Raw genomic sequence first — 24,977 nt, 5'->3', positions numbered from 1 at the left:
GGAGTTGTGGCTGCATTCCTTTTCTACCACAAACCTGACGGGGAGAGGGTGGGGTGGGGTGGGGAGCATCGCCTTTCACATCGCGCTGCTGCATATTCATTCAGCTAACAAAGCTCACACCCGTTCTTTATTCTGTGCGGGTTACGCCTGCTGTTTCCCCCTTGTTTCCCAGGGCACCGTCTGGGTGGAGAAGTCTTGGTGGTTCCACCTGCTTGCTAAAATTATCCTAGGGGCACAGACACAACACACACACATACACGTACACCAGACAGAGCGAGATCTTGGGGAAGGGCCAAAGGGCAGAAGAAAAAGCTCTTCCCTGACCTGCTGTAGCCGGGATCCTTCTCCGTCCAGCCAAGCCTTTTGTGTGTTGTAGCAACAACTCCCCCAGGGGTGCAGAACACAACCGGCAAGAGAGCCTCATGGGATTTTCTTTCTCACCTGCTTGCTTTCTTGGTTACAATGGAATGAGTCATCGGCCAGGTTCTCCCTTCCCTCTTCAGTATTTGCTCTGGAAAGGAAAAACAGGTCCTGAGCGAGGTCAGCCAACGCCAAGAGGTTAGGAAAAGCCAACAACCCAGTTCGGCCATCGATTTAAGTTCTCAAAGATCAGAGAGGTGCTATTTCCCACTCACCCCTAAAACAGAGGCGAACGTAGAGTGCAGAAACACTGTCCGCTGTTCGGACAAAGAACGTTGCGGAATCATAAGATGGAAAACTTTATTAAATGACATAAATCAGTGTACACCCTGATAAGAAACGTAAGGCCAAAGACATTAGTCAAATGTTCAACAAGCTGGTTGAGTCTGCATGCACCGGCCTGTCATTCTCCTTGAGAAAATGTGCTTGCCTCGTTTCTAAACGTTGCATTCATGTGGGGAGGCAGGAGGGATGCCGGCCTCCAGTGGGACCTGGGGATCTCCTGGAATTACAGCTTGTCTCCAAGTGACACAGAAAACAGATGATTTGGAGGGTGGACTCAATGGTACTGTACCCCACTGAAGCCCCTGTAAAGATGCGAGCTTAGGTTCTCCCCTCAGGGTCAGCAGGTGACCCAGTCCCTGTCCACATCAGGCTCCATCTGCAAATCTCCAGGAATTTCCCCACCTGCATCTGGTTGAGGGGCCTGGCAATCCCAGGTGGAAGGCACCATCTTAGAAGAGGCACCCCTCTCAGTGAGAAAGGGGAATGCCTCTTCCACAAACTGCAGGGTCCTTTGTAGTAGAGCAGGGGTCCCCGACTTAGTGCCTGTGGGTGCCATGGTGTCCAGCAACACCTTTTCTCGTGACCAGCAACTTTTTTTAGAAAGGGGGTGGGGCCAAATGGGGCCTTTGACCATCAAGGCTTCTAATTGGCCACTGGAGATTTAATTGGCTGTGCAGATTTTTTTTTTATATGCTGCTTTGACAACAGCTTCCATCACAACATAAGAAACAATAAATATGAAATCTTTAATTGTTGTTTTTCATTTTTCTTCTCTTCCCCCCCCTCTCTCTCTCCTCCCTTCCCATACCCTCTTCCTGATTCCTTTTCCTCATATTATTCCTCTCCTTCATCCCTCACTTACTAAGATTCAACTTTAATAGAAGACATAAAACATTTTGCTGGGGCATAATTATGATTATGAAATGATAAGCGACCCTTTTCATTTTTCATTTTTAAATTCTCATTTATAAAGATGGATGATGATAACCTCTCTTCCTGGTACAACAGATACTCACTATAGTTCGGTTATTTTAATAATTATTTGTCTGTTTGTTTTTTTATTTATTTAGAGATTTATATACTCCTCCTCTCAGTTACCCATCTCGGGGTGGTTTACATAGTATAAAACTCCATAAAACAATGATAAAGCAATGAATCATCAGTAAAACTAGGTTAAAAGTTGTATAAAACCACACCTTAACATTTCTGGAGCTCAGTTATAGCCTATTAGACTGGGGGGCAGGAGGAAGGCCTGGGATTTGCTGTTGAGATTATCTAGCTACGTATATATCTATCATTGGTGGTTCTAAACCCTTAGATCTGCATAGAAAAAGAAAGTGTGAATAAAGTTTTCAGAAATATAAGGGCAAAAAGAACAACGGCATCTGGAGCATGTCAAAAAAACCAAAGGAGAACAGAAGAAAGTGATGAAGACCAGGGGGGGAGAGAATTGGTAAAAAAAGGTATCACAAATATTGGGAAATCAAACACAACTTTGAAGAAAGAACTCAGAAGAAGATTCACAGGGCCTTTCCGCACAAGGACCAATGTTGAAAATTGGTCCCACAAAGCAGAAACGCTATTTTTAAAACTGCAATCTCGGCGTTACGCATACCTGCCTTTTTAGTGGAATTCAGTAGCGTTTCATTTGTTTCCCACAGGTTTCCAGTCTTGCAAAAATTGCTAGACAAGAAGCGATTTTTTCTGTGCTTTGTCCCGCCCCTGGCCGTCAATCAAACGCCAATGGGCGGTTGTTATCATGCCCCGGGAAAGCCCCTTTCCCTTTAAGAACAGTTTTTTAAAAAAAAGAAAAACACACGTTGCTGTCAGGATTGATAGAATCCTGTCATAAATTAGCCTGAGTTCTTCCATGACAGTTTTAATTGCTTGGTGCCTGGTTGCCTCAGGCCCTGTATTCATGCTATCTAGAAAAAGTGAATTAAATGTTATTGTAACTCTTATCACCGGTTGAGGCCTCTCGGCAGGGCCCAGCGTTATTATCATTCAGCCAAGGTCATGAGAATGTATCATTGTTTTTAATTGCATGACTCTCTTCTCTCCTCCTCCCCTCCCTTGGGAACTTTCAAGTTTTGGGCGGGAGAAATGGGTGGATAAGAAGAAGCAAATCTGTACCCAAGTCAGATTTGACTTCGCCAGTCTTGAGTTTGTAGTACTTCTCAATAAAAGCTTTCTTTAATTAAGAAGCTAGTTGTGAGTTCTTTCAACGCCTGACAGTTGCAACAAATATGCCTTGATTCGTCCTAACGTAGAGACCCATCTAGCTGGCACGTGAGCTGGCGAGTCATCGTTACCACGCTCCCCCAAGTGAAAAAAAAAATCCCCCCCCCCCGCACGGGCGCGATCTTCGGCCAAAAATAAAGGGAACTTGCAAACGGGACTGTGTTGTGCTTGGGGACTTAGGGGAGCTTTAAAGCACTTCTGTGGAGGGACTGTAGTCGGAGAAGCCTCGCTGGGTGAATGAAGCCTCGCTGGTTCGTTGCTTTCTGCTCACTCCGAGAAAAAAAAAATGGCGATCGCTTTGCCGGAAGTTTGGAGGAGAGAGCCAGGGGGAGGGACTTTGTTGGAACCTCAACAATGGGAACGCACACGTCTTTTTCACTAGTGTTGCAGATTTTTTGCAAGAGTGTAGCGCTTTTCGGAGGGTGAATCCACTTTTTCCAATTTCTCTTTAAGCGCTACAATGAATTGCTTTTTGCTGTACTGTTTCAGGAGTGTGGCAGATTGTGTGCGACGTTTTGCGTAACTGCAAATTAATAGCGTTTAAGATTTGCAAGCCTTCTGCTACATTAAAGTCTTGCGGAATGGCTTACAATATCCAGAGGAACGTTCAAGAATCTGAGGAAGTTATATTCCAAAAACATATCAAGAACTATAAACTGGACTATCAGAGATTAATACAAAACTACAAGGCAAAACACAAGCAATTCTAAGGATTAAAAAGAAGGAAGAGGAAGAAAAAGAGTTGGTTTTTATACCCTGCTTTTTAGGGTATAAAAGAGGAGGAGTCTCAAAGCAGCTTATAATTGCCATCCCTTCCTCTCCCCACAACAGACAACCTGTGATGTAGTTGTGAATGAGACAGCTCTGACAAAACTGCTCTGTGAGAACAGAGTCTATCACATTCTATCAGGACTGTGACTAACCCAAGGTCACCCAGCTGGCTGCATGTAGACAAAAGAGGGATCAAGCCCAGCTTGCCAGATTAGAAATCGCTGCCTTAACCACTACATCATATATAAAGACAAGATTTCTGGACTGAGAAAGCAAAACAAAGAACTGATATCTTGAGTGCCAAATACAGATTTAGAGGCATACCAGAAGATTTTGAAAGAGACATTTTGCAAGCTGCTCCAAGATTACTTGAAGATACAAGGAGGTTTTCCGAATATTCACCAGATATATAGAGTGAATATGAAATTTGCATTAAAGAATAAGCTTGAATATATACTGAGTTATATTGATTTGCTTCACACATAAGAAAATACAAGATGTAATACTAAAGAAGCAAAGAGAATCCCCCTTAAAAGTAGCAGAAAAAGATGTGCAGATTTTTCAGGACCCACCAAATGTGCTACGGAAAAGGAAAGACTTTGACTTTTGGAGACTGATTTTTACAAGAGAAGAATATAAAATACCACGGGAAAATACCATTCATGAATGATGTACCAAAAGGAAAGAAAATAATCACTACAGAAGAATAAGCCAAGCTATTGGCTGAAGAACTGCAAGTGGAAGAGCAAGCAACCCAACACAAAGTTCACCTTAAAGCTCAGGAGAAGAATTGGTCATGGCAACAACATCAGGACAAAATGCATACATTAAAAATACTATCAGGAAATATTAATGGACTCGCCTTTCCTACAAAATGTATTTAAAAATTAACCAACATAAAAAGCAAAATGCAGACATCTTCTGCCAATAAGAAACACACATCAAGAAGAAAAATGAATATATTTTAAATAATAAAATCTAAGTAAAGTAAATTTTGCTTCAGCCCTAAATAAAAAGCATGGAGTAGCTAAGAGATCCAAATGGAAGATATTTAATTTTAAATATGAGACTCCTGGGAAACAAGGCGTGCACGCGAGTGACTATATATGTGCCAAGCAATTCTAATGCTATTGTTAAAAGACGTTTCTCAAACTATGCTAGAATTTCAGGATTTCCGCACATTAGAAAAATAGCGTCACGCCTGTGGAATGGCCTTTTGACTTTCCTGTCACAATTAATACAGTAAACAAACTGGAGACCTGTTGGCCGCCTTTGGTAACGAGGTTTAATGGCTTCAGACGGCTCTCTTCTGGACAAGTTGCTGGGGTCGGTCAGGGCGACCACCTGCCCCCTTGATCCCTGTCCCTCTTAGCTTCTCAAGGGGAGCGGAGAGGGGATAGGAGGCCAACTCAGGGATATTATCAACCTTTCCCTGAGTTCCGGGGAATTCCCCGAGCGGCTGAAGGAGGCGGTGGTTTGCCCTCTCCTGAAAAAACCAACGCTGGACCCATGGGACCCTGCCAACTACCGCCCGGTGTCGCACCTAGCGTTCCTGGGTAAGGTGGTGGAAAGGGCCACGGCGGACTAGCTCCTAGCTTTCTTGGATGAAACTTCAGCAATCGATTCATATTAGTCTGGCTTCTGCCCTGGCCACGGGGTGGAGACGGTGTTGGTCACCCTGCCTGTGCTGAGGCAGCTGCACTGGTTACCAATTGCTGTCCGGATCTGGTTCAAGGTTTTGGTTCTAACCTTTAAAGCTTTACGCGGGCTAGGACCCACATACCTGAGGGACCGCCTACTGCCGCCTACTGCCCTCTGCAAGTGAGAATCTTCTGGTCGTTCACGGCCCTAGAGAAGCACGCCTAGCTTCGACTAGGGCCAGGGACTTTTCAGTCTTGGCCCCCACCTGGTGGAATGAGCTCCCAGGAGAGCTGCGGGCCCTGTGTGACCTTTCAATATTCAGCAGGGCCTGCAAGATGGAGCTCTTCCGCCAGGTCTATGGTTGAGGCTGGGGCTGCTGTGGTACATCGACTGCTCTCCCCCGGGCTTCTTCTTGAACACCGTTGACCTCCTTCTCCTCCAGTCTTTTAATGGGAGTTTTAATGGGGTTTTAAGACAATGTAACCCGCCACGAGCCATTTGGGAGTGGCGGGAAATAAATTGAAATAATAATAATAATAAGAAGAAGAAGAAGAAGAAGAACAAGAACAAGAACAAGAAGAACAAGAACAAGAAGAAGAAGAAGAAGAAGAAGAAGAAGAAGAAGAACAAGAAGAAGAACAAGAACAAGAACAAGAAGAACAAGAAGAACAAGAAGAAGAAGAAGAACAAGAAGAACAAGAAGAACAAGAAGAACAAGAACAAGAACAAGAACAAGAACAAGAACAAGAACAAGAAGCTTGACATTATATCGCCTCCTCACTTTATATCCAATGGAGATGACAGGTTCTTCTATGCCACATTCCTCTACCACAGCAGTTCTCAACTGCCCTTGTGCCATGACCCCTACAGCAGGGGCGGAGGCAGCGGTGGCGTGCGCACATGCGCATGCACCACCCCTGCTCCTGCTTGCTGTGGCACTGGCCTCCTCCACGCTGCCTTGGTGAGCTCCGAGGCGGTGCGGAGGAGGCCACCACTAGCAACCCCCGGGAAAGGGCCGAACGAACCCTCGAGGGGTCGCGACCCCCGGGTTGAGAACCGCTGCTCTACCTGAAGGAGTCTCAAAGTAGCTTACAATCGCTTTCCCTTTCCTCTCCCCACAACAGAAATCCTGTGGGTAAGTAAGGCTGAGAGAGTCCCAATATTACTGCTTGGTCAGAAGAGCTTTCTCGGTGCTGTGGCAATCCCACCATCAGCCAACTGGCTGCATGTGGAGAATTGGGGAATCAAACCTGGCTCACCTGATTAGTGGTTCAAAGAGGTGGATTCTAATCTGGAGAATTGGGTTTGATTTTCCCCTCCTTCACATGTAGCGAAATGGGTGACCTTGGATCAGTCACAGTTCTCTCAGAGCTCTCTCTGCTCCACCTACCTCACATGTTGTCTGTTATGGGGAGAGGAAGGGAATGGTGACTGTAAGCTGCTTTGGGACTCCTTCAAGTAGGGAAAAGCACACTATAGAAAACCAACTCTTCAGCTCTTCTCTTCGAATTTCCCAAATTTTTGTGATTGGCCCTGACCCCCATGGCAGCAACATTGTAGACGCACCCAATCCCAATCCTAAAAATACCAACAGTAGCAAAAGAGCCTTTTGCTCTTTAGAATTGGAGACCTGGTGTTAAAAGAGGTGTTAAAAGTGCCACTGGGCTCCAACTTAGTTCCATTAAAACATCAGAATGCTTTTAGTGGGTTGATGAATCATAAAAACCTAAGAAGAGCCCTGCTGGATCAGACTAGTAGTCCATCTAGTCCAGCTTCCTGTCTTACTCAAAGGCCAACCAGTTTCGCTGGACAGCCAACAACCGAGGCTGAGGACTTCCCCTGATGTTCCCCCTCCTGGATCTAGGATTCAGAGGATGAATGCCTCTGAGTGTGAAAGTTCTCCTCAGTCGCCATGTCTAATACCCACTGGCAGACTTATCCCCCATGAATCTAAATGCCCCGTTAAAGCGATTTATTCTAAATCCCCCTACACACTGTGGCAGCTTTTAAATCACTGCGTAAAGTTGTCTGTCCTGAATCTACTGCCCGTCAGCTTCACCGGATGACCTCAAGCTCTCGTCTTTTGGGAGCGGGAGAAACATTTCCCTCTGTCAGCTCTCCCAACCTCACGCATAATTCTACATACCTCTTTCATGCTCTGCCACTTCTTCAACACTTAGCCACGCAGGAAGCCTAGCTTACAAACATTACGAACTCCCCGCTTTTTATAAGGTTAATCTTTTAAGGATTAAACGGATGCTGCTGGGCTAACAGTGGCCAATAATTAACCTTGAGATAGTGCTACAAGGCATAAATTTAGTCAGTAGCAGCTGGCACCCACATTTCTCTGACCACTCCCTGACGGATGAAAGGCTTTCTTAAACCCGATGCTTTGTGATAAGTCCACCATGTGCAGCAAAAGCCATACGTCCACGAGGACCCTTTCTTTGATTTAATACATCTATACCCTGTATTTCTCCCCGCTGTGGGCCCAAATTAATTAAGACCAGCCATGAAAGAGCTCCGTGGCCAATTAGCATCATCACTTCAAAATAATCTCAGACTGGGCTTCAGTGTTTTGCAATTCCAGATCTTGCCCTCGGCTTTTCTTAGAGGAGGATTGGTTCAGATCCGAAAAGAACGCTGCCTTCTGTTTATGTGGTGTCCCAGTTCCAGAAGATATACAATGCTATGTACTGCCCTCTTTTTGAAGAACCCAGAATCAAATTTCTAGAAAAGATCCTAGCGACTTTTCCCTCTTCTTGTTCCAATCATGAAAAGCTCTTATTGTTATTATCGGATGATGATCCCTTTATAATTCTTAGAGTAGCACTCTTTTTCTCTAGAGGCTGGGAAGCTCCAAGTCAAGCAAGCAAAAGTTTTGGAAAGAAATACCAGGCAGGTATAAGGTAAAGGTAAAGGTATCCCCGGTGCAAGCACCAGGTCATGTCTGACCCTTGGGGTGACGCCCTCCAGCGTTTTCATGGCAGACTCAATATGGGATGATTTGCCAGTGCCTTCCCCAGTCATTCCCGTTTAACCCCCCAGCAAGCTGGGTACTCATTTTACCGACCTCGGGAGGATGGAAGGCTGAGTCAACCTTGAGCCGGCTGCTGGGATCGAACTCCCAGCCTCATGGGCAGAGCTTTCAGACTAGATTTCTGCGGCCTTACCACTCTGCGCCACAAGAGGCTCTCCAGGCAGGTATATTGCCTTCATTAACCCATGGGTTTCTTGTTGGTTTCACTGTTGTAGCATGAGAATTAATAAGAATTCCATTGATACCTTCATCTTAATCTGAATTTTATATTTTATACTGAATATATGCCATCCTTATTTCATACTGTTAATATTTTCTATTGGCACAGCCTATAGAATAATATACAATAAAGCCTATGCACAATAAATTCAATAGCTAACTAAGCCTACACTCCAGTGGCTCTCCATTACCCAGGGTGAAATTAAATATTTGCCTTTTTGTCTTGGCTAAAGCCTGGAAAATCCTTCCGTCGGTCTCTGATCATGAGATTATTTCCTCATTATCAACAAATTAAAATGTGTGGTTATGTCTTATCAGCAACTTACATTTCCTGATTGCTCTACTAAACCAAGTTGTCGACGCAAGCCTCAGTTTATTTCCAGGAATGAGCAAACACAGGAACAATGTCTAGTTTCACTGATGCCTTCAAGTGTCCGGTTCCCGCTGCTGGATTTATAGGCCTGCTTGTGCCCCGTAAGCAACTGATAATTGTAGCTCGTACGTGTACAACGCTATCATTTATTCCCATAATGCATCAATGCACAAGTAATGAGAACAATTGACATGGGGGGGGGGGGGGCAGTGTTATAGTCACAGTTCCTGAAGTGGCGGTGGGGAATGAACGGGGACAGAGGGGAGGTGTGGGATGAAGCAGCCCTCTCCCGAATGTGGAAATGTTCTTTTTAGGATCACAGGCAGTTTCTTATTATTCATGGCTGAATTTCATGCTGTTGGGATCAAGCTTGGACACAATTTTTTTTAGAGAGAGAGCCAGTTTGGTGTACAGAGAGCCAGCTTGGTGTAGTGGTTAGGAATGTGGACTTCTAATCTGGCGAGCCAGGTTCGATTCTACACTCCCCCACATGTAGCCAGCTGGGTGACCTTGGGCTCGCAATACAATACAATACAATACAAAAACCTTTAATGGCATCCACAATACAAAGCAATATAGAAATCAGTTTTGTAATACAAGTCTGAAAGCTGCAAGGAAAATTACAACAGGCAAGGGAGCAGCAAATACAAAAAGATAAAACTAGTGACATTCCCTTCTTTACCGTGTGGGTCATTACTATAGATAAAAACTTGGCTAACCGTTCAGGGTCTCTGAGCAATTATCAATAAGCAGTAATTCAAGAGCCCTGTCATCTGAGACATTAGGGAAAGGTAAAAGTGGGGAGATCAAGTCAGAACGTTTGTTGATATGGCAAATTGAGTCTGGTTCTGTATGGCAATACCTGCAAATTCTTTCATTGCGGGGAATTCTCCTATACCATGGGCACGCCACAACACTGATAAAGCCGTTCTGACCAAGCAGTAATATCAGGGAGAAGAAAAGGAAGGTAATTGTAAGCCGCTTTGAGACTCCTTCGGTCAGAGAAAAGCAGCATATAAGAACCAGCTCTTCTTCTACAAACATCAATTAAAGCTGTATATGATGCCGAGGGGTGATTTTATTCCCATTTGCTGGTTGTAGGAGATTTGCTGCAAGTTTCTTAAATCAGGGTTTCCTCTGAGTTTGCTCTCCAGCATTTTTTCGGTATCTCTCTACAGACGGAGTCTGTGCTCCAGTATTTTGATTTAGTCATCATTCCATCCCAAAGAAGAGCTCTCTTTCTCACACGAATGAACGCTTTTCCCTCAGACCCCGTGAGACTCTGTCCATGTGGTTCTGACTGTCCTTACTCTATCTCACATATTTTGTTAGTTTGCCCTTTCTATTAGAGACCCTGTGACAATAGCTTTACTGCCCTGCCGAGAACAAAGTCTTCTGTTCATAAGTCTTTGATCCTGTAATTCTTAGAACATTTCCACACAGAGGTCAAAATGGTGTGATGAATGCGGCCCGCAATAGTGTGAAATTAAATCACGATATTCCTCCCCTCCACACTTCAAAGCCTTCCTGCCACGTCTTCCCCTTCACACATGCTGCGCAAACACCAAACAAGACAGCAGCATGCTATTTCACTCAATGCTCCTCAGCCTGTCAATCAATGGGGCCGACCAATTGGTGGTTTGTTGATCTCGTCCCCCCCCTTTTTTCAACTTGAGACTTACACATAGTAATACATATTCAGTTCTATTAAAACACAATGCTATGTTATTTAAAGACCCCCCCAAAAAAGAAAAACACAGCCGGCAAGTGGAGGGCACGGTGAGGGAACAAGATCATCCCCTCCTCATCATTCAAAATGGCCGAAAGGCTCCCAGTAAGCTCCCAGCCAACCGTGGCCATCCCCCCAATCGATCCGGGCAAATTAATCGGGGGTGGTTCACACACACACACCCCATCACCACCATCCTGCCTCCTTTGCTGAGCAGGCAATGGAGGGGAGAGGGCAGGAGTGAGGGTGGGACATTGCAAAGCTGACTATTGTGTGTTTCACCCTCCATAAGTTCCTTCAGCTGGTTTCCTGCTGGTTGTCTGCCAGCGGATTGTGCTTTTTAGGGTGGTGAATCCAGTTTTGGGGATTCCCGAAGACGCGATTTAAATTGGAGGATGTTACGAACCAGCTGCTGCCCAGATGCTGGATGTAGGTGATGTCCTGTGGAGGGGCTGGAATATGCTGCCTACATTTGGCAAAAATTACACTTATTGTGTACCAGAATAAGAACTTATGTAAACCTAGGAGAGCAAAGGGACCAAGTAGGTGCTAGTTCAAATCTCTGCCCTGTCTGGAGAGATTCACCAGGGGACCCTGAGCAGGCTCTGCTCCCCCTCTCTCTCCCCATCTATGCATCATAATTTCTACCTACTTTTAAGGTTGTCAAAAAGCCTGGAGAAAAATATTTCCCACGTGATGTTATTTAATTGAGGGCCAGGAATAGCTTTCCATACACTAATCCGCTGTTCTACGGACACAATGTTTTTTTTGCTTCCAACCTACTGACAACCACGCCTATCTGACTGAACACAACATCCAGACAATTTGACAGTTTTGAATGAATGCTAAACATTATTTGTGGTCCCTGTATTAGCAGGCCATCAATCATCCACAAAAAAAACCCCAAAAAACCTTCCCTGTTCTCACACAGACTCTCACACATATCTTCTATCTGTCCCCTGGAAGAGGTCCCAAAAGCAAATATCCTTCTCCTTAAAAGCCTATCTCTACTTCTGTAAGGAAGAGCTCTGTGGCTCTGTGGTAGAGCCTCCACTTGGCTTGTAAAAGGTCACAAGTTCGACTCTCAGCATCTCCAACTGTAATGATTTAAATAGTAGGTGAGGTAGAACAGTGGTCCCCAACCCCCGGTCCGGGGACCGGGACCGGTCCGTGGAGCAGTTGGTACCGGGCCGCGGCTCCTCCTTGTCCTCCTCCCTGTCTGCTGCCTCAGGGGCTGCCCTGCCACTCTGCCTCTGGCTCACCTTTGGTGCTCTCCGGCGGCCGCCATGGCTGGGGCTCCCCCTTGGAGTGGCACTGCGCAGCTGCTGCCGGCAGCACCCCCAGTGGCTGGCGGGAAGTTGCGGGCGCCGGTGGGAAAGCAAGTGGAGAAGAGGCTCAGACAACGACGATGTCCCTTGGCAAAAGACTACCCCCCTTGCGTTTTGTTGTCGTTATGTTCCGGCCCCTCCATATGTCCTCGCCAACATGCCGCGTCTGGGCAGTAAACAGCCGGCTACATCCTCCATTTTGAAGCGCTAGTTGGCGAATCCCAAAAAGTGGATTCGCCAACCTATGTAGCGCTAGCTAATGGAGAGCAACCAGCAGGCAACCAGCAGAGGGAACTTGTGGAGGCTAAACTTGCGAAATCCGCCTGCCTCATCCCGCCCTTGCTCCCGTCCCCTCTCCTGGGGATGGGGACGTCTTTTTTTAAATGTCTGAAATCCTGGAGCAACGAATAGGTGGACAAGTGTGCTGGCGATGCCAGAAATAATTTTTTCCTAACTTTGTAGCACAAAGCATGCTTCTCTAAAGCTCCTGCCCTCTCCCGCCTTGCCTCCCCAGAAAAAGTTCTTCTCCCATCCTGCCCGTCCCCCCCCCCCCCTGCCCTGGAATTATCTCCTTTGGAGAAGCCTCCCTGTTGGATCACATGAGGGACCTGGTGCTATCTCCTCCCTCCCTCCTTCTCTCAAAGTAACTGCTGAGGGGGGAGAGGAACCTAAATAATGAGACAGCTGGACTTCCTCATGTCTAACCAGGAGAGAAGAGGGCGAATAGAAAAGGTGGAGAGCCGAGAGGTGCCGGGGGGGGGGAGGGTGAGGAGCCGCAAGCCCACAGCAAGAGCCAGCCAGCCAGCCATCAAGAGAGGCCCCCAGGCAGGCGCCCTGGCCAAGGAAACTCCACGGAATGTGTGTGTGTGTTTGTGTGTGTGTGGGAGGCAGCAGCAGGGAGCCCTCACGGGGGACCGTGTGTGTGCTGGGGGGGAGGCAGTGGTGCCCATGCAGGTGCACACACTGGCGGAGTGGGGTGTGAGAGAAAAAACCCTACATGTGCAGCCACTAATGTTACTAATGTCAACCCTTTCTCACTATAAGTGTAATTAACTTGAAGAATCCACTGCCACAGGGGGGGCAATCGGCTGTTTAAATGTATGCATTAAAGAGAAAAATTAGTGGGCATTGGTAGATCTTTAAATCATGGAGAAAGGGGATTGGCTGCCTGGCTTGATTGACAGGCGCAAAAGAGTCTTGTGTAAAGCAATTATATTTAACGTTACACCATTCAGCTAACATAACGCTATTTTTAACGATGTGCGGAAATGCCCAAAGTGAATAGCAAGGTATAAAAAACAACTGTAAGCTAAATATGGGCAGACTGTGATGTGGCAGTAAAGAGGGCTAATGCAGTCTTGGACTGTGGAAACAGAGGCATTACACCAAAACCACAAGATGACACAGTCCTCCTGTAGGCCACACTGGTCAGACCGCACCTGGAGCCCTGTGTGCAGTTCTGAAGTCCTCACTTCAAACAGCACATGGATAAAACTGAGAGGGTGCAGAGGAGAGTGACAAGGATGATGCACCGCCTGGGGAACAAGCCCTGCGAGGAAAAGCTGAGGAACTCTGATGTGTTCAGCCTGGAGAAGAGGAAACGGAGAGAGGATATGATGGCTCTCTTTGAAAGTTTGTCACTTAGAGGAGGGCAGGGAGCGGTGCCTGGAGGTAGAAGACAGGACCCACAGTCATGGCTTTAAACCAGTGGTTCTCAACCTGGAGGTTGGGACCCCTTTGGGGGTCGAATGACCTTTTCATAGGGGTCGTGGCAGGGCAAGCAGCTTGGCCAGGGGATGTGCCACCAGTGTTGCTGCTCCTCCTGCAGGTGCCCATGCTCGGCTGCCAGCTGCTCCAGCAGCTCCTCCAGTGTGGCACAATCTCCAGCCTCCCCCAAATCATGAGTTTTCTTGGCTTCTCCTCTACCCTTCTCTCCAAGGGGGACCCAAAGTGACACACATCCCTTTACTGATGTCTCCAAATCAATTTGGTCTGAGGAAGGGTGCCTAAACACGAAAGCTCATGCCTTGAATAAATCTTTGCTGGTCTTAAAGGTGCCCCTGGACTCAATTTTTTTCCTTCCAAACAAGATAGAGCGTTCGTCTGTCTGGAGCAGCAGAAAGGAGCAAGATTAGCATGTTGGGACAAGAGGCAGAACTGAACTGAGAAACCCCGGGGAAAAAACGATTTATATACAATCACGAACAAGGGATCTTCATGTCATTGGTCACGCCAGGGAAAGAACACTTGCATAATTTTATGGTTGGGGGTCACCACAACATGAGGAGCTGTAGTAAAGGGTCACGGCATTAGGAAGGTTGAGAACCACTGCTTTAAACTAAGTGTAGAACGGTACCAGCTAGATATCAGGAAAAAAATGTTTCACAGCCAGAGTAGTTCAGCAGTGGAATAGACTGCCTGAGGAGGTGGTGGGCTGTCGTGTCTGTTGTGGGGAGAGGAAGGAAAAGCGATTGTAAGCTGCTTTGAGACTCCTTTGGGTAGTAATAAGAGGGGTACAAAAGAAACCCAGCTTTTCTTTTTCGCACAAAGGCCTCGCCAAGCATAAATCTGTTCTAGTTAACAAGCACAATCTGCAATTCAAGGACACTTTTAAAAAACAATTAGGACTGACTTCCAAAAGTCACCAAGTAGGGTTCCCAGGTCCCCTGGCAAAGGGGGGGGGACAGGGTTTCCAGATCCAGGTTGGGAAACTCCTGGAAATTTGGGGATGGAATCTGGGGAGGAAAGGGGTACAATGCCACAGAGCAGCCATATTCTCCAGAGGAACTGGAGTGTGGAGAGGGGCTATAATTCCAGGGGATCCTCAGGTCCCACCAGGAGGCTAGCCTTCCTATCACAAAGCATTAAGTAACCTTTGGAGTTCAATTGAATTCTTCCTGATGAAAGGAGTCCCTCTCTCCGTTCTTGTGGATTTCTTGTCATGAGCAAGCTGAAATGCCTTTAAAATTGCTAATTTGCACCAAAAACCCACACTCACCAAGACGCTGAGGCTTAATTTCTCCCGTTCTTGTTCTTGTTCTTGTTCTCTCTCCGTCTCTCTAGCAGGAAACAGTACTTTTCAGCCTTCCCTCACACACCTGAGCTTTACTCTCACCTGAGCAGCGATGGAAGGCCCAGCCCAGCAGAGGAAGGTGGGGCTTGGTGATACCCAGATGAATCTGCCTCAAGGCAGTTTTCCTCACAAGCTGCATTTCCAAGTGGAGCGTTAAAAGAAATTCAGGGGAGGAGGAGAAATCAGCCATCTCCCCACCTCAGACAAGCAGAAAGGTTCATGAATCAGCAAGTAAAGACCTTGAGTTTATAACCCTCAGCATCCCCAATGTGCAAATGATCGAGAATGGTTATTTTGCTGCTTTGTTTCTGCGTAACAAGCCTTGTGGGAATTAGAGCAGATTTCAAAGTGTTTCCGTAAAACCACTGAGGAAATATTTTCCACCAAAGCACAAGCCTTAAGTAACTAGCATTCCTTAAGCTGTCTCCACCCCATCCTCCCTTTTACTGTCACAGTAACTAAAAGAGGTGTATTTGCTGGATTACCCACAGATAGGAGAAAAATGTCTCAGATTCAGAGGTTGCCACTTTTGGATCAAGAAATACCTGGAGATTTTGGCAGAGGAGCGTGAGGAGGGTGCCGTTTGGGGAGGCGACTCAGAAGGGTACATGACGAGGAGTGGCCAAATTGCGGCTCTCCAGAAGTCAATGGACTACAATTACCATACTGGCAGTGGCTCATGGGAATTGTAGTCCATAGACCTCTGGAGCGCCACACTTTGGCCATCCCTGCCCTAGAGGGAAATCTCATGGCAGCCAGAACTGGGTGGAGTTTAGGGCAAAGTTACTTAGGGTGGCCAAGTCAGGAAATCCTTGGAGATTTAGGGAAAAATCTTAGAAGAGGGAGGATCTCAGTGGGGTATAGTTATAGTTGGAGTTGCCAAGCTCCAGGCTGGAAAATAGCTGGAAATTGTGGGGATGGAGCCTGAATAGGGTGGAATTTGTTGAGGAGATAAACTTCCCTGGGGTCGAATGCTCTACAGTCCACCTTCCATTTTCTCCAGGTGACTTGATCTCTGTTGCCGGGAGTTCAGTTCTAATCCCAGGAGCTCTCCAGCCATCACCTGGAGGTTGGCAACCTTACATAGAGTCCATCCTCATCCCTAGCCTCTTTCTCCAGGGTCATCTAGAGATCAGTTATAAAGCCAGGAACCTCTCCAGGTCCCACCTGGAATTTGGCAAACCTTGAGCTGACACTCGAGCCCAGAAATCAATACACAAGCTATTGGCTGAGACTTCAGGGGCACAGGAAAATGGGCATTTTTTCGGGCAGAAGTATCCAAACAAAAGAAATCTAGTCTAAAACACCTTGGGACTGTTCATAATCCGGGGGCTGTATTTGTTAATATTTAATTGGAAGAACTGAATTATGCCAATAAAGGTATTTGATTGACACTCCAGCCCCACCCACTCGATCTATTAGACATATTTCAGCGGAATAAACAAACAGTTATTTAAATACAAAACTACCAGTCACGTCTTTAAGACCCTGTTTTCCAGACATTTTTTGCAATGTTTTATCAGGCTGATGCACCCACTGGCCACACCACGTTAAAGCTCCAGAGCAGTCATGCTGGAGGTTAACGGCAGGGGAAGGGGAACCACCTACACGTCCCCACCAAAAGTAAGTGTGTGACAGCCTGATGAGGAGCAGTAGCTTTCTGCGGGCAATGCAAGCTATGATCCACTGTGTACCCACTAAAGGCCCCAGGGACAAAACAGGCCTGCAGTTTTTCAAGCAGAATGCAGGGACAATCCTTCATTCGTGCAGGGTGGCCATTCTGCAGGGGGAGGGGGCAGCTGGCGATCTCCTGGAATTAGAGCTAGTCTTCCAGGTGACAGAGATCAGTCCCCCCTGGAGAAAAAGGCTGCTTTGGTGGGCGTACAGTATCCCACCAAGGTCCCTCCCCTCTCCAGACCCTGCCCTCCCCAGGCTCCGCCCCCAAAATCTCTAGGAATTTCCTGTCCCCAAGATGGCAACCGTATGCTCAAGTGATTGGGGTAGCAGAAGGGCTTGGTGCTAAAACTGCAATCCAAAGCACCCGTAGTTAAGAGTAAGCTCCCTGGAATAGTGTTGGGTTTATTTTAGCCACGGAAACATGCTATCGCTTACGTATAGCTGCACTCTTGTATATATTTCCTTGGGAATAACCTTGATTGCTCCCAGGGTCATTTTGGGCCAGTCACTAGGGTTGCAAGCTTTTGGTTGAGAAACACTTGGGAGACTCGGGGGTGAGGGGATGATAGTAGTCAGACCCCTCTTTGCACAGAGGGGTAGTTTATAGGTAGATTCACAGAAACATCCTTCTTTAATATTGCATCCAATATTAATTTGCCGCACAATATTAATTTGCCGCACGCTGTCTGGCCAAAATAGACATTGGGATGCTGTAAACCTCCATGAGCCTCTGGGTAGGGCGGTATAAAAACTTAATTAGTAAAGAAAAAAAAGCATCAGTTGCATTTCAAACGCAGAGAGAGATACACTGCCCGCTCCCAAGTAAGAATAGAAACATGGGTGCCAGCCAGATGTCAGTGCCCAGGAAATACCTGGCTATTTAGCTTAGATTCTGTGAGATTGTAGGGGCTGACTCACTGTCCCTCCCAATTCAAAAGATGCATATCTCTGGAACAATAGGCTCTCCTAGACTGGTAAATAAACATGTCCACTTATCAATCTCTCCTTCCCATCACACCCACAGACTTCAGTTAGTAATTTCTGTAACAACTTGCCCCATCTTGATAGCTTCCTCTCTGGTACTTAAGGGGTCAGCACGAAACATTAACACCTGTCTTTCTATTCAGGTAGGACAATCACAATTATTGTCTGTCTCCTAGGAACCCGTTCTTGCACAACGCTGTCCACATCGGGCCAAACCCGTCACACGCCTCCTACAGTCATTGTCCTTTGTCATATACAGGACATCTCATTAGCACATTGTTGTAGGGGATAGTACACCAGCACAGCCTGAGGTAAGATTTTCCCTATGCAAATAGAGCACCCAGCACCAATTGTGTGTGTTCTGGGTGCTTTGCATACATTGCCAACTTGACTGTGGGCTTTCTTCCTTCTTTTCATGAAGCTCTGGCTGTTTCACTGAATCTGCGGATTTCCCTCTCCACACCATTACGGGAACTATTACCTCTTTCCCCCAAAAGACTACCCCTTTTCACCTCCTTAGGGAATCTTGTGTATATGATCTACAAGTTGTTTGCTTGTTGACACATCTTCTGGCATGCCCCCTAGGATGGAAACGAGACATACGCCAGAAGACGTGTGGAGGCCACCAGCAGGAGACTGAGGCTGTGGCCGAAGTGCCAGCCAAAAAGGCAGGGCCCTGGAAGGTGCTGGGGGGCACTCTGCACCCCACAGGCCCACTGCGGGGTGAGATGCCACTCCTGAAGCTGGCACAGGCCACTGCATGAATGCTGCGGTGCAAGGCGCCACACCTGCTATCACCTGACCACTGTGAGGTGGGGTGCTGCCCCTGAAGCCAACTGGGGCTGTTCCGCAACCCACATACCCGCTGTGGAGTGAGGCGCTGCCCCTGATGCTGTTGGGGCCTCCCTGCGACCTCCACAGCCATCATGGTACCAACAACAAAGCTGGAGGAGGTCAGAGCACTCCTGTCATGACAGGTAAGGAAGGAGGGAGAGGGGGACGGATTGTCTGTGTGACTGTCCATCTGAGATGGAGGGACCAGCGAGGAAGTAAAGGAAGCTAGAGGTAAGGAGGGAGTGAGGAGGTGAAGATGGGGGGAGGAGTTTGCGTGTGTGTGTGTGTGTGAGGGAGGGAGGGAGGGATTAACAGCCCCAGAGCAGGTATGTTACCCGCATACCTGTGAGAGACAGGCTGTCACAACTTTCATTTGTATAATTCTCTAATAAAGATCACCTTCCGTTCACACTGAGCTAGTTTATTTAGAGTTTCTTAAGGGAATGTCATGCCTGTGAAAGTTACGCAATGAACAAATTGGACAAGAGAAGAATCAATTCATTTGGACTCTGATGTTGGAGAAGGTGTCCGTGGGTTTACGGACAGCAAAAGCCACAAACAAGGAAATACCACAGTGCATAAAATCTGATATATTATTGGAAACTACAGCTCACTGACTTTGGCCATATCATGTGACCCAACTCAATGAAGAGCAATTATGATAGGATTGGAAACCAGGCCAACAAGGAACACGGTGGTTAGACATGATCAAAATGGATACTGGCCAGAACATTGCATGGCTGAGGGAGGCAGAGTGGGAGTGGGGATCATGGCAACAGCTGAGCCATGGGATGGGACCGGTCCGCAGGGGGGGTAGAGGGAGGCCCGGGCGCCGGTGTGCCAGCGGGCGCAAATGTGCATGTGCAAAGATGCCGTGCCTGCACGTTTGCGCCCGCTGGTGTGCTGGCGGCCTCGCCTTCCTCCCCCCCCCAGCGTGGCGCTCGCCAGGCCTTGAGCGAAGCGGCTGCCAAAGCAGCTGATTCACTCAAAGCCCGGCAAGCGCCACGCTGCAGGGGGGGAGAGAGGGAGGCACGGACGCTGGCAGACCTGCCGGCGCCCGTGCCTCCCTCCCCCCACCCCCCCCGCAGCACGGCACTCACCAGGCCTTGAGCGAATCGGCCGCTTCAGCGACTGATCGCTCCCAGTGCAGCAAGCGCCGCTCTGCAGGGGAGGAAGAGGGAGGCACCCCCCGCCATAGCCCGGTACCAGTCCGCAGCCCGGGGGTTGGCGATCCTTGATCTATGCAATTTTATGCCCATGCCAATCGGTCTACGTGGGAATGACATCTAGACCGCTTAAGATCTGGATCCTAGAGCCTTTGTCCTATTTCAAATTGGGATTGAGAAATGTTCCAATGCGAAGTCATTTTGAGGAGAGGGAACATGACTTGGAGGATCTCCGTTTCAACAGGATTGAAACATTAACACCGTCTCCAAATCACCTAATAGATTTAAACAAACTGTTACTCCAACAGGAGAGTATCTTTTCTTTATATCTTTTCTTTGGCTACTTTGATACTTAATGGCTTAAATACTACCTGGGATCGTTCATGACATCTGTGATGCTGTTTCTTTACATTGTTAACTGTAGTAGCGCCTGTTGTTTAATGCCCTTGTAGAATGTCTTCCTGTGCGTGGGGGAGTTGGGGATCTTTGCCAATGAGCAGTACGAGAATTGTCGGTTTTAGAAGACATGGTTGAAAACAGGACATGGAGTATATCCAGAGCCTGTTAGGGCTATTTCTGAACTGTTTAATACAAAGAATATGATGCAAATATCTAGTAAAATATAATTTAAAAATGAATTTCATTTATAACACGATAATACACAGAAAAATGCTTGAATAAAGGAAGAATTAGTACAGCCACTTAGAGCTTGGCAACCCTACCTGATAAAGCAAAAGAAGGGGAGTCCCTTGGGGTCTACTGTAAACTCCTTGGAAGGATGGCCAGTTTTAAAAGAATCGTTTAGGATTACCTTCCTCCAGGTGGGACCTGTAGAGCAGTGGTCCCCAACCTTTCTGAGGCTGGGGACCGGCAGGGCATCGGGCCACGCCCGCGCGGACCATGCCCGCGCATCGGGCCACGCCCGTGCCGCGGCCACGGGCCACGCCCACGTATCGGGCCACGTCCGTGGGCCGCGCCCGCGCGAATGCGCAGCCCGGCCCTGATTCCCTCCCCCCCCCCTCCCGCAGTAAGAAGCTTCCCAGGCCGCAAGCTTGCGGCCTGGGAAGTTTTTTACTGCGGGGGGGGGCGGGGAGGGACCACTGCTGTAGAGTTCTGGGAATTGCAACTGGTCTTCAGACTAGACGGATCAGTTTCCTGGAGATAATGGCTGCTTTGGTGTGGGGGGGGGATTTTATGACACTATGTCCACTGCTGAAATCTCTCCCCTAACCTCATTCCAGGTCCCCACCCCCAAATCTCAAGGAATGTCCCTTAAGTATTAAAGAGAAAGACATGCTTCTCCTAGCCAGTTTGCAATCCAATTTCTTAGAGGAAGGATGAGAGAAAAATGTAAGACACAAAGCTAGAAATGTACTGGATACAGCTAGGATTACTTCTGAGTAAATATACACAAACTACAACTTTTCTGTTGAAATAAGACGCAGAAGTGCTGAACCATGCCTGATATTTAGAGTTGTTTCCGCCCCCCCTGCCCCCGCCCCGACAGTTGCAGTCTGATATTTTAATTAATTTTTCTGGAAATTATCCTTTTTAACCTGCTATTAAAAAGGTAAAGGCATCCCCTGTGCAAGCACCGAGTCATGTCTGACCCTTGGGGTGACGCCCTCTAGACTCAATACGGGGTGGTTTGCCAGTGCCTTCCCCAGTCATTACCGTTTACCCCCCAGCAAGCTGGGTACTCATTTTACTGACCTCGGAAGGATGGAGGGCTGAGTCAACCTTGAGCCGGCTGCTGGGATCGAACTCCCAGCCTCATGGTCGGAGCTTTCAGACTGCATGTCTGCTGCCTTACCACTCTGTGCCACAAGAGGCTCTTTTTAGAAAACATATAAAGGTACAATTCGTGATTGTTCAAAAATAATTAATAAATACATAACAAAGATACAATTGACTAATGTCATGAATACATATTCAGTGTTTTCAACAGGAAACTTTAGCTTAGAAAAACAATCTCTTAACAAAGAGTCTAAAACAAAAACAAGACTTATTATGGCAACATGAATACGAACCTCTACCTAATATATAAACTTGTTTACCACACAGGCAACCACTGTAAAATTAATTAAACAAACTGAGTTAAACAAGAAGGACCAAAAAGTCCTTTTTTCCCCCTTTTTTTTCTTTTCTCTTTTTAAACTGACTGGCTACTCCTAGCTTAAGGTGTTCCAGACACACCTGGATCAGGGTGGGATGTACCATGTGTAACCAGCAGCAGCTGTGAGATACTGTCAAGCAGTGATGAGTCAGCAGTTACAAAAAGCAGCAGAAATCCAACAGGTTGTTCAACCCCATAGGTTCCATGGTACCCATTTTAAAAATGGCACAATAGGAAAAACTTTATGCTTTAAGGTAATATTATAAGTAGAGAGATGGATCTCAGAGCCTTCAATGAAGCTGTTGCAAAAGGAGCACAAACCATATTTAAAGTGCCCCGTGGCACTTTTGGAACGTTTAAAAGCAATGCCTATCAAATCACTTTTTTAAAGATATAGAAGGAAGAGTTCCTCTCAAGCAGAATTAGTGGCAGCTGCCAACTCCCTGGCAGGAGATCTTAAAGGACGTGGCTATCCAGGTAAGATCATAGATAGATCTTTTCAAAAAGCTCTTGCTACCCCCCAGGGACTCTTTATTTAAAGACAAATTACCAAAGGATGAAAATAAACTCACCTGGGTTCTGGAATCCTAATGTTTCTAAATAATGGAATGTGGTCAGTGATTTGATAGACATTGAAATACCCCCTAGGATTGCCTCTAAATGTACTAAGAATATTAAAGTTTTGCTAGTTAGAACAGACCACTCTAAAGTTGTAAAACCGTCCCACTTGCCACGGAGGCCCTTTAAATGTGGTTTGTGCTCCTTTTGCAACAGCTTCATTGAATGCTCTGTGATCCATCTCTCTAGTTCTTGTGTCTTATATTTAATTTTATGCCCTTGTTCCTTGATTTACATTGGCAAAAGTACTCGTGCCATAAGAACACGCCTGAGTGAGCATAAATCTTGAATTAAAATGGTATTCTGTCTGCTCCAATTGTTGAGCTTTGTCTAATTAAAAATAATAAACGGGAACAATTGCGTTTCTATGTATTCAAAAGGTTTGAAAAAGAAAGACTAGATGCTAATCGGTTATTGGAACAGGAGGAAACTCGTGCCATTTTTTAAATTGGTACTACGGAACCCAAGGGGTTGAACAACCTGTTGGATTTCCGCTGCATTTTGGAACTGCTGACTCAACACTGCTCTACAATATCTCACAGCTGTTGCTGGTTACACATGGTACTGAACATTCATCCCACCCTGATTCAGGTGCATCTGGAATGCGTTGTTATAACAGTCTTGTAAGTTTTTACTATGACTTGGGTTTAAAAAGAGAAAAAGAAAAAATAGGACCTTTTGGTCTTTCTTCTTGTTTATGATCTGTGGGTCCTGCCCTACATTGAAATTACTGGTAACAAGAGGGCAATTCCACACCCGAGTAAAAAAGTGAAATACTAACTTTATGATGACGCTTTTTTTTTTTTTTGACGTTGTCTGCATCCCGCATCCCGGCAGCAAACTGGTAGCTAAATTCTCCAATTTAAAGCGATAGTTGGGGAATCCCCAAAAGTGGATTCCTCCAACCATCTAGCACTAGCAGGAGGAGAGCAAGCAGCAAGCCACACGCCAACTGGCCAGGAGCAAAATGTCCTCTCCCTTTAATAAAAGTTTAATATTCAGAAATAGGCAGTAGAAACTTTTCCTGGCATGGAACTGATCAAAATGATCTTAAAATGGACAGTTCGAGGGGCCACTATCATTTTTCATTTATATGTTTTATTATTATTAGATAGATAGATTGATACCCTGCTCCCCACTCAGCATCTCAGGGCGGCTAAGAAATAGTTAAAAATACAACATGAATGCCATTCTAAAGCCAAATGATAATATAAAATCATGCACAACTAATAAAACTAGGATTAATAATCCTCCAATCACTGAATAGCCGCAATCAGAATCAGGGTACTTGTCAGAGCGATTCCGATCGCCACACTGAAAGCTTGGGGAGTATGTGTAAGGGATGGCCTAAGGTGGCTTAATTGTAGGATTAACTCAGGCAAGAACCACATGGCAGTAAATCGTTTCCGTTAATTATTCATGATATGACAAAATTCCAAGTTCTTGGGCCTTTTTCAATATCTTGGGAGTTTTGCAGTAACGTTAATTTCAATGATTTATACATACCCTTGAGGTTTCCAGTCTTCTCCGATAGATTAAGCTGAGGGCCAGTGTGGGGCCCACCATAAAGAGCAGCGGACTGTAATCTGGAGAACCAGGTTTGATTCTGTCCTTCTCCCTGGAAAGCCAGCTGTGTGACCCTTGAGCCAGTCAAAGTTCTCTGAGAATTCTCTCGACTCCACCTCCCTCACAGGGTGGTGTCTGTTGTGGGGAGAGGAAGGAAAGGCAATTGTCAGCTGCTTTGAGATTCCTTAAGGTAGAGAAAAGCAGGGTATAAAAACCTCTTATCCTTTTTATCTTTAATTTCCAGACACTGACAAAAACAGCCTTGCTGCTGTTGACTGGTCTAACGGCAGTAATCTGGTATTGCCTTAGAATAAACACCATAACTCTAAGACAAACAAATTCAGTACAGTTCATTTCAAAGGCCATGCACAGCGATCTAATTCCCCAGTCCCAAAAGGATTCTTCTCTGTTCTAATACCCCCACACACATATGGAAGAAGTTAGCAGTCAGTTGCTTACAAAAACAGCCATGGATTTGCCATGGTTCTGTAAATTCCCACAACCCAAGCCAGTGAGAGAAAACACTGGTGCAGTGTCTTATAAATATTCTACTTAAACAAGGCGGAGAACAAAAAAGAAAAGCCATAAATGAATAAATAAGACCAAATACTCTAATCTCTGTCATAGTCTGATACAGAAGTCCCCGCCCCAACCTTTTTGAGCCTGAAGACAGCTTTGGAATTTTAACACAGCATGGTTGGGCACAGCTACAAAATGGCTGCTGCAGGGGGTGGAGCTAGCCACTGCTTGCCAAAAGCCACTCCTAGCCCTACTCATTTCTAAAAACACTTACCAGGAAAGGGGACAGTGGAAGCCAAGGGGCCACTATGCTCAGGACCCTAGATCTATTTCACCTGTGTTTCTGTGGGCTGGTTAAGATCTCCCCGCTTTCATAG

General features: G+C 46.4%; 1 protein-coding gene across 5 annotated transcripts in view; it reads right to left on the bottom strand.

The window, feature by feature from the left end:
• The window catches only part of B3GNT3 (UDP-GlcNAc:betaGal beta-1,3-N-acetylglucosaminyltransferase 3), a 35,487-nt gene extending 10,961 nt beyond the window's left edge, over positions 1–24,526 (bottom strand). Inside the window, exons 1-3 of one of the 5 annotated variants that reach the window (XM_077332417.1) lie at positions 24,022–24,523; positions 21,495–21,615; positions 442–511 (exon numbers count right to left, since the gene is read on the bottom strand). The gene's annotated coding sequence lies outside the window, so the exon portion shown is untranslated. Of the gene's footprint in view, positions 1–324; positions 512–15,045; positions 15,369–21,494; positions 21,616–24,021 lie in introns of those variants that run through there. The other 4 variants (XM_077332415.1, XM_077332414.1, XM_077332416.1 and 1 more) reach the window with 4 other exon arrangements.
• Between the last annotated feature and the right edge of the window lie 451 nt (positions 24,527–24,977).

This window comes from Paroedura picta, chromosome 4 (assembly GCF_049243985.1).
Source record: "Paroedura picta isolate Pp20150507F chromosome 4, Ppicta_v3.0, whole genome shotgun sequence".
In the NCBI taxonomy this organism is placed as follows: Eukaryota; Metazoa; Chordata; class Lepidosauria; order Squamata; family Gekkonidae; genus Paroedura; species Paroedura picta.
Note: the sequence above shows the minus strand (reverse complement) of the source record. Positions and strands in the feature narration are given on the sequence as shown.